We start from the raw sequence: 12,829 nt of genomic DNA on the forward strand, positions 1-12,829 counted from the left end.
TTGGTTGCAACAAATGGTTGTATGAGCTACGGTTGCCTTCCTATCAGACATTTTTCTCTGACCGTTGACATCAATAAGGCAGTTTTTCCAAGAGAACTGCCTTTCACTGGATATTTTCTCATTTTTGTCACCGAAAAGGGTGTCTGTGTTACTTCTTGTCTTATATATATTGTCTCTGTTTTCCTCTGTCCTTTGTCAGTGTCTGTTCACCTACCCCTGTGTCTCCATATTCCCAGTGTTCAAGGTTTCGGAGTGTTTTCCCAGTTTAGGTTTTCATGGTTGGTTCTGTTTGCTACTCAGCCAGAATAAACAGCTCGCTCTTTTTAAAAGTAGGCTCCAGAATGGATGATGGCATGTTCGCATGTCTTTATGCAACACTGAGTGTGCTGAACTAAAGGTAGGCCTAGTTTCATTTTCATGGTCATTATTATCATGACAATGATTACGCCTTATTCTGATTATTTCTCCCTTTTGGAGATGTAACATTTACATGAGGGGTGTAGGAACATTTCCCCCTAAATATTTTTAGATAAATTTTTGTTGAAGTCACTGTTTTTGTCGTATTGATGATGCAGCTAGAATAAGTGCTTTTAAATAAAAGAATAACCATTCAAAGTGCTCAGTGGTGAAACTGTAACTCTTTCAGAGTTTGACAGCTGGACAAGTGATGCCGTATTTAAAGAAACATGAGATGAGTGCAGCATATTATCTGAACAGAGATCATTCAATGAGCAAGAATAAACACTGAAAGAGAAACACTTCACTGTTGATTATCATATGAAGTCTAATAAAAGCTGTTAATCTGTTAATATCCTGCTAATCTGCATACAGCAAATACAGAACATGCGACTTTAAAGCATCCAGCAAAGTGATAACTGTCCTCTGCCCACTAAGTAGTGACTCTACAAAAGATTATTTTCAATATCATCTTTATATTATATTTAGTTATTCTCCAGCGCAACAATGTAAGGAGCTCTGTGATTGGTTAGGAAAGGACAGACTGGCCACCTCGATTTTTCTTCACTGCACATTGATCCATAGCTTTGCTCTGTAAAGGCTAACAAAGTGCTTTTGCTTTACAAAGACATTCAGCGTCGGTATTCACTCTTTTAAAATGCCACTGAACACTGGAGTGAAATGGAGCCCTGATCCTCAGAGTTTTATTGTTGCTAACATTTCTTATAGATAGCACAGATAGTGCCCCACTGCAGTAATCACTCATGTCTAGATATTCCTGTTAAAAAGGAGTTTTTCCTCCCCACTGTAACATGGCAAACATAGCAAACGGATAATCCAGCTGAAGCTTCAGACAGCCGTCAGACAGTGAAACACTGCCATCTGCTGGACGCGAATAACAAAGACGCTGCTTTGACGGGTGAGGGAGTTTCAACAAGTCTGCAACGACTCAAGCATCAAACTACAGAACTATTCTAGCGGACATGGTGCTCTAATGACTGCTTCATTAACGCAGGTCAGAAAGGATCAAACATATCAATAAATCATAAAACACAAAACGTCTCTTATTGCCCAGGGCTCAGGAAGTGAGTGTGTTCCTTATAGCCCAACACGTTCTCACTCCCAACTCGTCAAACGTGTGACGCATGGTCAGGCTCCCTCTGCTTCACTTATGGACCATATGGACCACCAGGTAAGACCATTTAAACGGACAGCATTTATAGAATGACTATTAAAAGTCTGCGAGTGTCAGTAATGTTAATGTGGTTATGTTAGTAATACACCGAGTGCTAATATAACAGCTTTAAGATGCATTTGTAGATGTTATTACGTGTTTTACCGTCTTTATGGTGCTAGCTTAAAGTTACGGTGTAAACGTTAGCTTATATTGGAGGAAAGCTGTTACTGTTTAAACGATGTTAGCACAGAAATATTAGCTTCTGTCATGACTGATGAAGTTACTAGTTAATAAAGTTTCCAGTAAAGTGTTTAATCGCAGCCACAGACTGACAGCAAATATCTCGATTAGCTTCAGTGCATCTGTAATAAATATGTGCAAGTTTCAGTGCTTCGTTTAAACTGTATGATACTTATACTGACCCAGGGTCAGTGTAAAATACAATCCTAGCTGTGTGAACAAAGCCTGGCTGCTTTAATCCTGCATGACAAACCTCAGGATGCAGGTTATTATTACTCTTTCCTGCTGGCACACCTGTCACACCTGAGAGTCAGCTAGAAACTCACAGTGACGTGGACATCATGCAAAGACTGCCAGACTCTGTAATACTGCAAATGATCAGTGACTCAGGTTATCACTAAACTTTAAACGGCACCTCTGTGTCTCTGTGTGCTGAACATCTAGGATTGAGTCAGGCTGCATTGACTGTGGGACTTTAATGTGTTAAAAGCAGGTTGAAGACGGCTCAGAAACATTTGAAGATTAAAATTTAGCATTATGGCTGCTGGTGGTTTGTAAAGCCTCTACTCAGCTGTATTTTTGTTACTAATTTATGTTTGTTGTTGTTTAACACAGATTTCAGAAGAGCAAATATGCTTAATAGTTTAACTAGATTTCATTTGTCAGTGTGGGACTGCTGAGTCACCTGAAGAACTCATTTCATTCATTCTCCACATGATGTTCATTTACAGAAATGTTTCACAGGAACTGATTTCTCCCAAAGGGTGAACTAGTGTGTTTCCATAGATTACCTCTGTATGAATGTACTTCTTAAATGAAGGCAAGTGTTTGTCCTTTTTTGTTCCTCAGGTACAGTACGTGATATCAAGGGCAGGCGGTCATCACTGGGGGTAGACAAGAAGCAGACGTACTTCCAAGAGGGAGCTGCAGTGAGGTCAGAGGTCAGAATCTGAAACAGCTCAGGTTTATATTTTAGAGGTTATAAAAAATCAAAATGTATTATTTAAAGAAACCTTTAAATAATAGTCATAATTATGATTATTATAAGAAATATCAAACATTTAAGTGGATTTTCTGTTACACATATCGTGTTAGCCCTGCAATAAACTGGCAGCCTGTCTTTGTCCTGTATCAGCTGGGATAGGCTTCATCCTCCTGCAACCCTGAATTGGATACATTGTATTCCAATTATGTAATCTGATCATTTACAAACTCAAGGTATCTAATCAAAATGTAAGTGATGCCGCCCTTGACAGACAGGGAGATTTTATTCCTCAAAGACCATCATCCAGTCGAAGTACTAGTTGCCACGTGGTCAGTGTTCTCACAACCATTGATTTTATCTCACAACTTGTTTTCACCAAAGAATTTCAGTAAGTAAATATTCTTCAATCTCTTTTTCCCCCCAGTGTCTGCAGATCAGCATCAGTGTCCACGTGAAGAACCTAGTTATGTTGCCAGTGTCAACCCAACAAAAGGTACTTTACCTTCTTGTATATATTGTGATTCCTTTACTTTTATATTTGTTGTTATAGTTGAGTTAGGCAGGGCTTTTGTGCAGTCCTAAGAAACATACTGCCTAGAGTGTTTTTCACTTTGTGGAAGAGTTTCTTTATTTTTTTTCTGTTAGTGTGTGGAACTGAGGTGCTTCGTCAGGAGCTCCTTCAGTTGTTGGAGGATGGAGAAGAGGACGCAGCCATGACTTGTGAGACGTCGTCTGAGTCAGCTGCTACTCACTGGGCGATCAGAAACATGGTGTCCTTGCTAAAGTGGAAAGAGGCCAGGCCTTGTCTTATAGACAATATGTTAGCTACTCTGGATCCACAGTCACACCGTGTGTGTCAGTGTGGCAAACAAGTAGTTGTGAGGTGTCTGGACTGCCTGCCTCTTCCATTCCTTTGTGCTGACTGTGATATTGCAGTTCACACACGCTTTGTCCTGCACAGCAGAGAGGCAGTAACAGGAGGGTTTTTGCAGCCTTCATCAGAGTTTCACAATCCAATATGTACGGTTTTTAAGTCTTATGCATTTATTGCTATGTACTATGAGTGTGTGCTGTTATTGTATATTTATTGTGTATCATTTAATTTCCAATTCTTTTTATATATATTGTGTGTTTTTAATGTTAGTTCGGCTGTTGCCTGTGCAAAGACCAGACTGTGTGTGACTGCCCAGCAGGTAACGTTGAGGTTTCACCCGGTGCAATTGTGGCTCTTGTAACCATAAATGGTAAGTTGCTCTTTTGTCACACAGTACATACACAATAGATGTGTTTGCAGGTTTTATTGCAAATTGTACATTGCTACATTGTTTTGAATTACCCTCGGCCCGCAGTATATGTGGGCACCTGTCAAAGGTCATTTGGATTTACCAGACCGCTTTGAAAACAACATGGGAAAAAATGAATGTCTTTGTTGAGCCATGACTGGATTTCTCCTTATCCTTCCTAAAGGCCGTTATAACCTTGCACTGCCAGTGGTGAGCTGCACCAGCTGTGGCCTAATGTGGTCCCCCTCAGTTAAGGACTTCCAGGGTGGTGGATATTGGCCTGGCACCTTAAATTTCTGCACCCTGTTTTCAATGGATGTCTTTCAGTCTTTCTATGACATTAAGAAGCTGCAGCAGGGATGTCACTTAAGGCCTTTGTCAAAGTGCTGGATGAACGAACAGCCCATTTTGGAAGGGTGAGTTTCTAAATTTGTCAAGTTTAAGGAAATTGTGCAAATCAATGTTTATGATGACTGTCCGTGAATATTCTGTTGTTTGTCCTCTACTTAAAAGACTGGCCGAATATCAGCTGATGCCTTCAGCAAAAGTTTCTTGGAGTGGAGTGCTGTAAAGTGTGAGGTGGACAGGATGTGCAAGGAGCCATGCTTTAGCTGCCCTGCCTGCACTCCAGACATGCTCGCCGTCTCAGTTGATGGAAACTGCAAGCTTTATCGCTTTCAATCAAATGCAAGGTACGTTATGCATTGTGTACATAAATCAAATATGGATTTGTACAAAAATTGTATTTTGATGTTTCTTTTCAAACAACTGTCACCGTGTTCGTTCAGCACTTCAGAGCAGGGGAACTTTGAAGGTGTCTTCATTGAGAAAGATGAGGAAGTTGCTGAGTTTGTGAAATACATCCAGAAACACACAAATGATGTAAGATACACATATATATCAGTGCTGTCAGCGTTAATCTTGTTAAAATGACGTTAACGCCATAACCATATACTCATACGTGTGTGTGTGTGGATACATATTTGGATGGGTGGATATTTATTTTGTTTTTCTCTTGGTGTTGTTGTAATACTATTTACTTGACTTTATCTTAATGTGTACTTCATTTTGAGTAGCTCACACTTGGATGTGCGAGGTATACTGCAGCTTGTAGGCTTGGATACGTTTAAGACATTTTGTTATAAGGTTGAATGAATTCAGCAGTCATGTATTGTGACCTCCTTTCTATAGATCAAATGGGGAGGTGCGTTTCAGGATGGGGCCGGTTCTACAGTTGGAGAAGAGGTGGAACAAGTAAACAGTTTCCTGTCTAGGGCGGCCATCACAACGAAGTACATGTCTAAAGCAGGTGTGTGTCTGTGTGTGAGATTCCACTCAGTCTCCTGCTCATTCATTCTTATTTGTATACTAACTGAAATGCAGGGCGAACAGACATGCTGAGCCTCCTGGCTTTGGGCTGGAACAAAAGGAAAGTGGAACAACTGGGCCGCACTTTGAGCCAGAGATATCTAAAGGTCATTTTTTCAACACCCATTTTAATGTGTGTGGTAATGGGGGGAAACACCAGTACTCTAAAAATGTCCATATGAATGACATTTATTAATGTATTCTTAGATCATAAGGATCTTTAGAGAACAAGTGGAGAGCCTGAATGCGAGCAGAAATGAGCTGGGTGTGGATGACGACACACTGCAGCAATGGGCTGAAGGTGAGTCTCAATATAATGCACTCGTGTATAACAACAGGACCCACCATGGCCTCATTAAAGAACTTAGAGTTAAGATCTTTCTGACAGTGTCAACAAACAATGAAAAATAAGCTTGTAAAAGCAGAATTGATGGCAGAGTTGTTGCGTTTGATCAAATTGGATTGGACCTGGGTTGAAGTGATGTCGTACTAGTTGGTTTTATAAAGCTGAACACCAACATACTTGTTATCTCATGATAATGCAGCACATGAAGGCTCCAGATGTCTTATAATGAATATCATCAAGTCAGTGATTACAGAGTCCACTGTAGTTTGGTGACTGTTACTCATCCTGTGTTCTGATTAATATTCCTCTCACTTAGAAACGGATCAAACTGATGGCAGCCTTGGAGCGTTGCAGGCACGAGTAGAGGAGCTTGTCGTCATCATCAGAGTGCGAACACAAAGTCTTTACAGACAAAATGGTGTCACAGTTTCTTTGAAACGGACCGTTTGATGCTCAGTTTGTACAGCTCGTACAGCTACTTTGTAAACAGAATAAAATCAGATCCAGGTTTGTTTAAGCTGGATGTGATTTGTTCTAGCAAACGAATTGATGAGTGTAGATTAAAATGTAAATATATGCATTATGTGAAGGTGTTCCTTTTTATGATTATTTACAGATAGCAACAAGAGGCGACACAGAATTCACAAGGTCATCTTAGATGAGAAGAAACGCTTGGCGGCTGCTGTTGACGACTACAACAAGGAAACAAGCAACAAAGCAAATCGTATCCAGTGATGCCCTCATGCAGAGCGACGTTTGGCCCTGGCAGAGCACAAGTGAACGTAAGCTCTTGATTTCTAAATATCCTTTTTAAACAAACTCCCAGCATCTGAGCAGTAGTTGAATGTTTTGTTCTTGAATCATAATATGCTGCTATGTTTTCCCATCTGATGTTGTTAAACTGCAGCTGCTGCTGACCTCCGGACAAAGAGAAAGGTCTTTGAGAAGGTGATGGCTGTGAGGCGCCTGAGAGAGGAGGAGATGATCCTTTGCAGGGAGATGCAGCATCACTGGACAGTGTTGCAAATGCGATCTGTGGTGTTGGGGACAATCTCCTCAGACTGTAAGCACATCTTTTATTTATTTATACATTTGGTGATGAATTGATTGAAAATAATAGCAGATGCTAAAGTCTTACTGGATCTTTTACCTATATTTGGGTTGCTAGCTAACACTGCCTTCTCCCTTAAAAAAAGTTTAATCACATGATCCTAATTCCTTGTGTTTATGAGGTGAGGTTTTCTGTTTGTTTGTTTGTTTTACTTATATTTAATAGGTTTGTTGTTTTTACAGCCTCCCTTGTTGGCATGTCGGAGGATGCACAGAAAGGACTCCATAGCCTGGTTTAAAAACAAAGTGAACTGAAAGCTGAAACGCTCAAAGTAAAGGACGTGTACAAGAGAATCCTCAGCCACCAACCACTCCTGGAAATGGACTCGGAGGAGGAGGAGGACGTTTCAGACGATGAGAGTGATTTGAGCACTTCTGATGAAGACTGATTGTGTCATCATTGATGTTATGTTTGCTAGAATAAAAAGTTAATCACATCTGTTTAATGTGATTTTTATAATGTCTGTTTTAGAAATTGCTTATCAACAGACATTTTACATGTTGAGAAGAAAAATGTAATTCCCTTGGTGCAGTTGTTTACCCTGAATCATTCTTTCCCATCTAATTTAATGACTCGTGTACATGTTCAGATACAATAACATCATTGAATTCATGGGATGCTTTCTGGGCTGCTCAAATTACCACAAAATGTAAAAGCACCAGGCAGCACACTCACAAGGACATGTTTTGTTCAGTGTTTTGTTGAAGAAATCAACAAGTACAACTGAGATGTTTGCTGTAGTGGTGTGTTTGTTAAGAAGCATGCCAGCACACTGGTGAACTGACAGTCCCAGAATGCACCCGAGCCAGTGACTCGCCCCAGAACAAATGACATTAATTATCTAGAAAGACAACCGTGATCAAAGAAGAAGTAAAAGAGTAGGAAACAAAAGATAAGGAAAGGTACTGTGGGGTAGGAAAGAAAGGCCAGAGCTGTGCAAAATGACCTCCAGCAGGCCACAAATATGCACGTCTGTTCAAACGGTCAGATACTGACTCCATGAGGGTGGTATGAGGGCTCGACGTCCACAGGTGGGGGTTGTGCTTACAGCCCAACATCGTGCCGGATGTTTGGCATTTGCCAGAGAACACCAAGCTTGGCAACTTTGCCACTGGCGGCCTGTGCTCTTCACAGATGAAAGCAGGTTCACACTGAGCACTTGTGACAGAGTCTGGAGACATATTGGAGAACCTTCTGCTGCCTGAAACATCCTCCAGCATGATGGTTGGGCAGTGGGTCACTAATGGTGTGGGTGGCATTTCTTTGGGGGACCGCACAGCCCCCCATGTGCTCGGCAGAGGTAGCCTGACTGCCATTAGGTGCTGAAATTAGATCCTCAGACCCCTTGTGAGACTATATGCTGGTGCGGGTGGCCCCGGGTTCCTCCTAATGCAAGACAGCGCTAGACCTCATGTGGCTGGAGCGTGTCAGCAGTTCCTGCAAGACGAAGGCATTGATGCTGTGGACTGGCCCGCCCATTCCCCAGACCTGAATCCATTTGAGGACATCTGGGACATCATGTCTCACTCCATCCACCAACTGCACCACAGACTGTCCAGGAGTGGGCAGATGCTTTAGTCCTGGAGTCTGGGAGGAGATCCATCAGGAGACCATCTGCCACTTCATCAGGAGCATGCCCAGGTGTTGTAGTGAGGTCATACAGGCATGTGGAGGCCACACAGACTACAGAGCCTCATTTTGACGTGTTTGAAGGACATTACATCAAACCAGATGAATGATTCTGTATTGCACTGATCAAGGAACCAACCCAATAGGAGCTAAAGGCATCCTCTTCACATTACTTAACATAGTGAGTTTATACTATGTTTAATGTGCATTTTCTTCATCAGTCTAGAACATAACATGTTAGCGCTCCCTGGTTCTTTTTGGAGACAGATCCTGAGACAGCAGGCAGCTTTGGAGAACTCATGCCAGCTGTGGTCAATAAGGAATCCTTTGATTTAATATTGATTTCATGACAACTATCCTCAGGCACATATTCCTGGATATATACAATGACACGAGTAGACACTAACCCCCAGCAGTCTGGTGCTATGACAGCATAACTAAGGGCTGACCTGAACCAGCCCCAACTATAAGCTCTATAAAGAAGTGAAGTCTTATGCCAACTCTTAAAAGTCTTGACCATGTCCACCTCCAAAACTCATAATGGACGTTGGAGGTGGACAGCTATCAAGCTCCTCACAGAGGAGCAGCTTGACAGCTAACAGCTCCCAATTTACTTTAGTCCAAATACATGAATTCAAATTGAGGTGATAACTATTTATCAACACTATGAATGTCTGTTCCCGTCCAACAAAGTTGTTACTACATACCATGTTGAGCAGGGCTTCCACTTGACTTTAACTTCTTCTTTTTCCTGAAAAACATGATATAAACAAACAATTAATTCAGAAAGACATGCAGGTTGCATACAAAAAGGAGCCTACAAACATTTGTGTACTGTTGAATGGCTCAATATATTATACAGTTAGTTTACAAAAACATAAGAACCACTACAATGCTTGTACTGCCAGCATCGAGTGCATGTCAGCAAAGCAACACTGCTTACATTGTGGCTCACAAGCTCCACTCCTTTTCATCAAAACCAAAATTTTATCTACATTCTGTTTTTTACACTTTAAATCCCAGTTAGGTTAAATATTACCAGTAGCTTTTCAGATAAAACAGTAATAAAGTCCTAATGGTTTCATAAATCTTCATATTTTTTTTCATATAAGCATCGGGGACAAGGCTGTCTTGCAACTGTTGAGGTCACTAGTGTGCGCCCTATTTCTTCCAGGATCACTCTTCATTTGTAGGTTTTAGTGGACTCCTACTACTGTGAAGTGGTTTTCATGGGACAGGGGCTTGTATTCCAAGATCTGGGAGATTGTAGAAATGAGCTGTGATGCCCTTCTTGCCATCTTTCCAGAAATATCAGTGATCTGGAAGCTGTTAGGCTGACTTACAGCAGCAGCACTTTCTGCACCTGCAGAAACTCCAGGACACATTTACTAACAGTGTTTGTTGCTGTGTGTGCTGCAGCTGCAGCTTTGAATTTTTTTTTGAGAGCTAATATTTTGGCTTTGGTGTCTTGTTATGAAATGTACAAGAGTAAGAGTGTTAGCATGTGTGTCAAAGCTACGTTTGACTGGGAAACTCAAAGCTCAATAACCTGTATCAACAACAATTCACTGCAGCCTGTGTAATATTTGATGCATCATAATTTATTCCAGTCTATCTTGCAAATACATGTTTGCGTTGCAATGTCATGCACAACACACACAACTATTAGAGCCTTAAGATCAAACCTGCGTCATTCTTTTGGTCCACTGCAGTGTAGCAGTCAAACAAGGAGAAGTGAAGTGGCCCCAAATGGCCAGGATAGAGATCAGAGGGTTAATGCGTAAAATGCATAAAAATATTATTGATTACAGGATAATACATTAATGTTAATATCAACAATAAGCTTTTTACTCTGAAGTTACAAGTATAAACAATGCTGTTACATTTACACTTACATTTTTTACTATAAGTATGGAAACAAGTGAACAGCATTTTATAATAAGTTTAACTGGAATTCTGTACACTGAAAAACAAACAACAGATAAAAAACACAAACAAACAGCCAGTGCCTTCATCTGTCCATTAAATGTCAAACATCGCTTTGACCTGTAGTCTCTGCTCGTCAGCACATGCTTTTAAAAAGAGCTCCATGTCCTCTGCAAACTGAAAAACAAAGAGGAAGAAGTCCCTCTACACAAAAACACTGTGGATGACAGGCCAGGCAAACATCTATTGACCTGTTTGAATGCCTCCTCATCATGTGAGCCTTGAAGTTTTTTTGTAAGAAGACTAAGACCACAGTGAGGACGTTTCATTTTCATGGACTTTCCACAAGCCCCAGTTTCATTTAGCACAGAGGGTGGAGCACATGAATGTTCTACCCAAGATTCAGGAAATGGTTTAGATGCTGGAGACGAGACATGGAGAGGGAGACGAGGCTCCACGGAGAGTTCAGTGGGGAGCAGTCCTGAATCCTGACATGACAATAATTGCCTTGCCATATCCCCACGCTGTATGACTGTCATGTTACAGAAGGGCAGTGAAAGTGCACCGGCACATCATTTTGTCTGTAAGAGAGAAAAAAAGAAAAAACATGTAATTTAAATGTAGTTGTATAGAATGCAGTCAGTTTATCTAACAATCAGATTGTACATATTAACAAAAATATCCAAGCCGTCCTCAATAATGAAAGCAAAATGGTGTGGATCACAAGAGCTGTCAGGAAATGTGGTGAACAGGAAAAATATTTAATGAAAACACTTTTTTCTCTCGCTGATGAATGAACTGAACTGTACAATGTGAAAAATAACTTTTAAGTCAACAAAGACCTGCAGAGGTGCTGAAAAGAAGTGCATATTTATGACTTTAACTATGAGGTATATTTAATACCATCATACCTTTGAAAGGCAAAGCACTTTGAATGTGTCCATTTATATGCTGCTCAATCTTTGCCCTGACAGCAGGGCTGAAAGTGGGGCACAGAGGGCAGTGAAACAGCCAACACGTGGTGCATTCCTGCAATTCTGGCCTGGAGGCAGAACTCCAATTTGATATTTGCATCTAAAACAGAGAGAAAAACAGATAAACACCATATACACATTTAAGTTCAGGTTTTAGCAGAAATAACACGTTACAGTTAGCATGTAAGAGATTTGGGAGAAAATTCTTTACAAAAACATAATTTACAAGAAACTTTTATTTGTGACATACGTATCTATTGACATATAAAAGACAATTGAACAAAGGCTAACTAACATCTTGGCAATAAAACAGAATAAATAGAGAATATTAGTATTTATACATATATAAAACTCTCTGTGACGACCTTTACAATGTTTTTGCAGGTGGAATGAGAGATATGAATAAAGTGCAATATGCAGTAAATGGAACAATGTGCATTGATGTTACAGATCGTGACATGCCGCCCTCTGCTGGACAGATATCGTGTTGTCCCTGAGTCCTTCTGATCCTCAGCACTTTCTATCAGGAGACAACGCACCCAGGTCCCATCTGACGTTGTTCACTTGATGTTCTGAAGCCCAGTACGGACCTTAACACGGGCTCCATGTGGACACATTAGATTAACTGTTTTTAAGACCAGTTTCTTGAATTACATGACGGTGTGATTTTTATTTTGTGCTTTTAGTGCAGAGAGAGTCTCTGTGGAGGTTGGATGTTCTCCCCGTGTTTGTGTGGGTCCTCTCAGGGGACTCTGGCTTCCTCCCACAGTTCACAGACATTCAGGTAGTGGGGTTAGGTTAACTGGTGAATAAGTGTGAGCGTGAACGGTCGTCTGTCTCCTCACCCTGTGTTAGCTGGGATCCACTCCAGCTCGTACATGCCCGTCAGGCACCGTCCTCATACCTGTTCTGGTAAATCCAGTCCTGGAAGACACAGCTCACCTGGAATCTGTGTTCATGTTATAAAATGTTACATTTCATTAGAACTTGGTTGTATTCCAGTTTTATGTTGCAGTTTTCACTTTTGAAAGGGAAGGTTAGTCCAGCTCAGTCAGATGCTGAATGCTCTCTTTCAGTACGTTGTTGTATTAAACGATGACTCAGCAGACGACACATTGTAGCCATGTTAAAAATCATGCAACAGACCCTTGGTCACGATGTCGTTGTGGGGATGTCTAAAGGCTGGCTTCCTTCTAATAACCGTAACAAGTGTTTATGGCGCTCCTTGTGATGCTGGGTCAAAGTTCAGCCTCTGAAGACCTCGACGTGTTTGAAGTTATCCACAGGCTGCGAGGTCCACTTCAAAGGTGTTCTATGTTAGATGTTGGTCAGGT

The 12,829-nt window shown here is 41.0% G+C and overlaps 1 long non-coding RNA gene across 1 annotated transcript; it reads left to right on the forward strand.

Moving 5' to 3' along the window:
* The first annotated feature begins 5,271 nt into the window (after nt 1-5,271).
* Nucleotides 5,272-7,319, forward strand: LOC146675680 (uncharacterized). Its single transcript, XR_014910676.1, has 4 exons — nt 5,272-5,616; nt 5,717-6,637; nt 6,763-6,918; nt 7,149-7,319. It is a non-coding gene; the product is annotated as an uncharacterized LOC146675680 (long non-coding RNA).
* The last annotated feature ends 5,510 nt before the right edge of the window (nt 7,320-12,829 follow it).

This window comes from Rhamphochromis longiceps, linkage group LG3 (assembly GCF_057381845.1).
Source record: "Rhamphochromis longiceps isolate RC_006_pf linkage group LG3, R_longiceps_female_GT1.1, whole genome shotgun sequence".
Taxonomy (NCBI): domain Eukaryota; kingdom Metazoa; phylum Chordata; class Actinopteri; order Cichliformes; family Cichlidae; genus Rhamphochromis; species Rhamphochromis longiceps.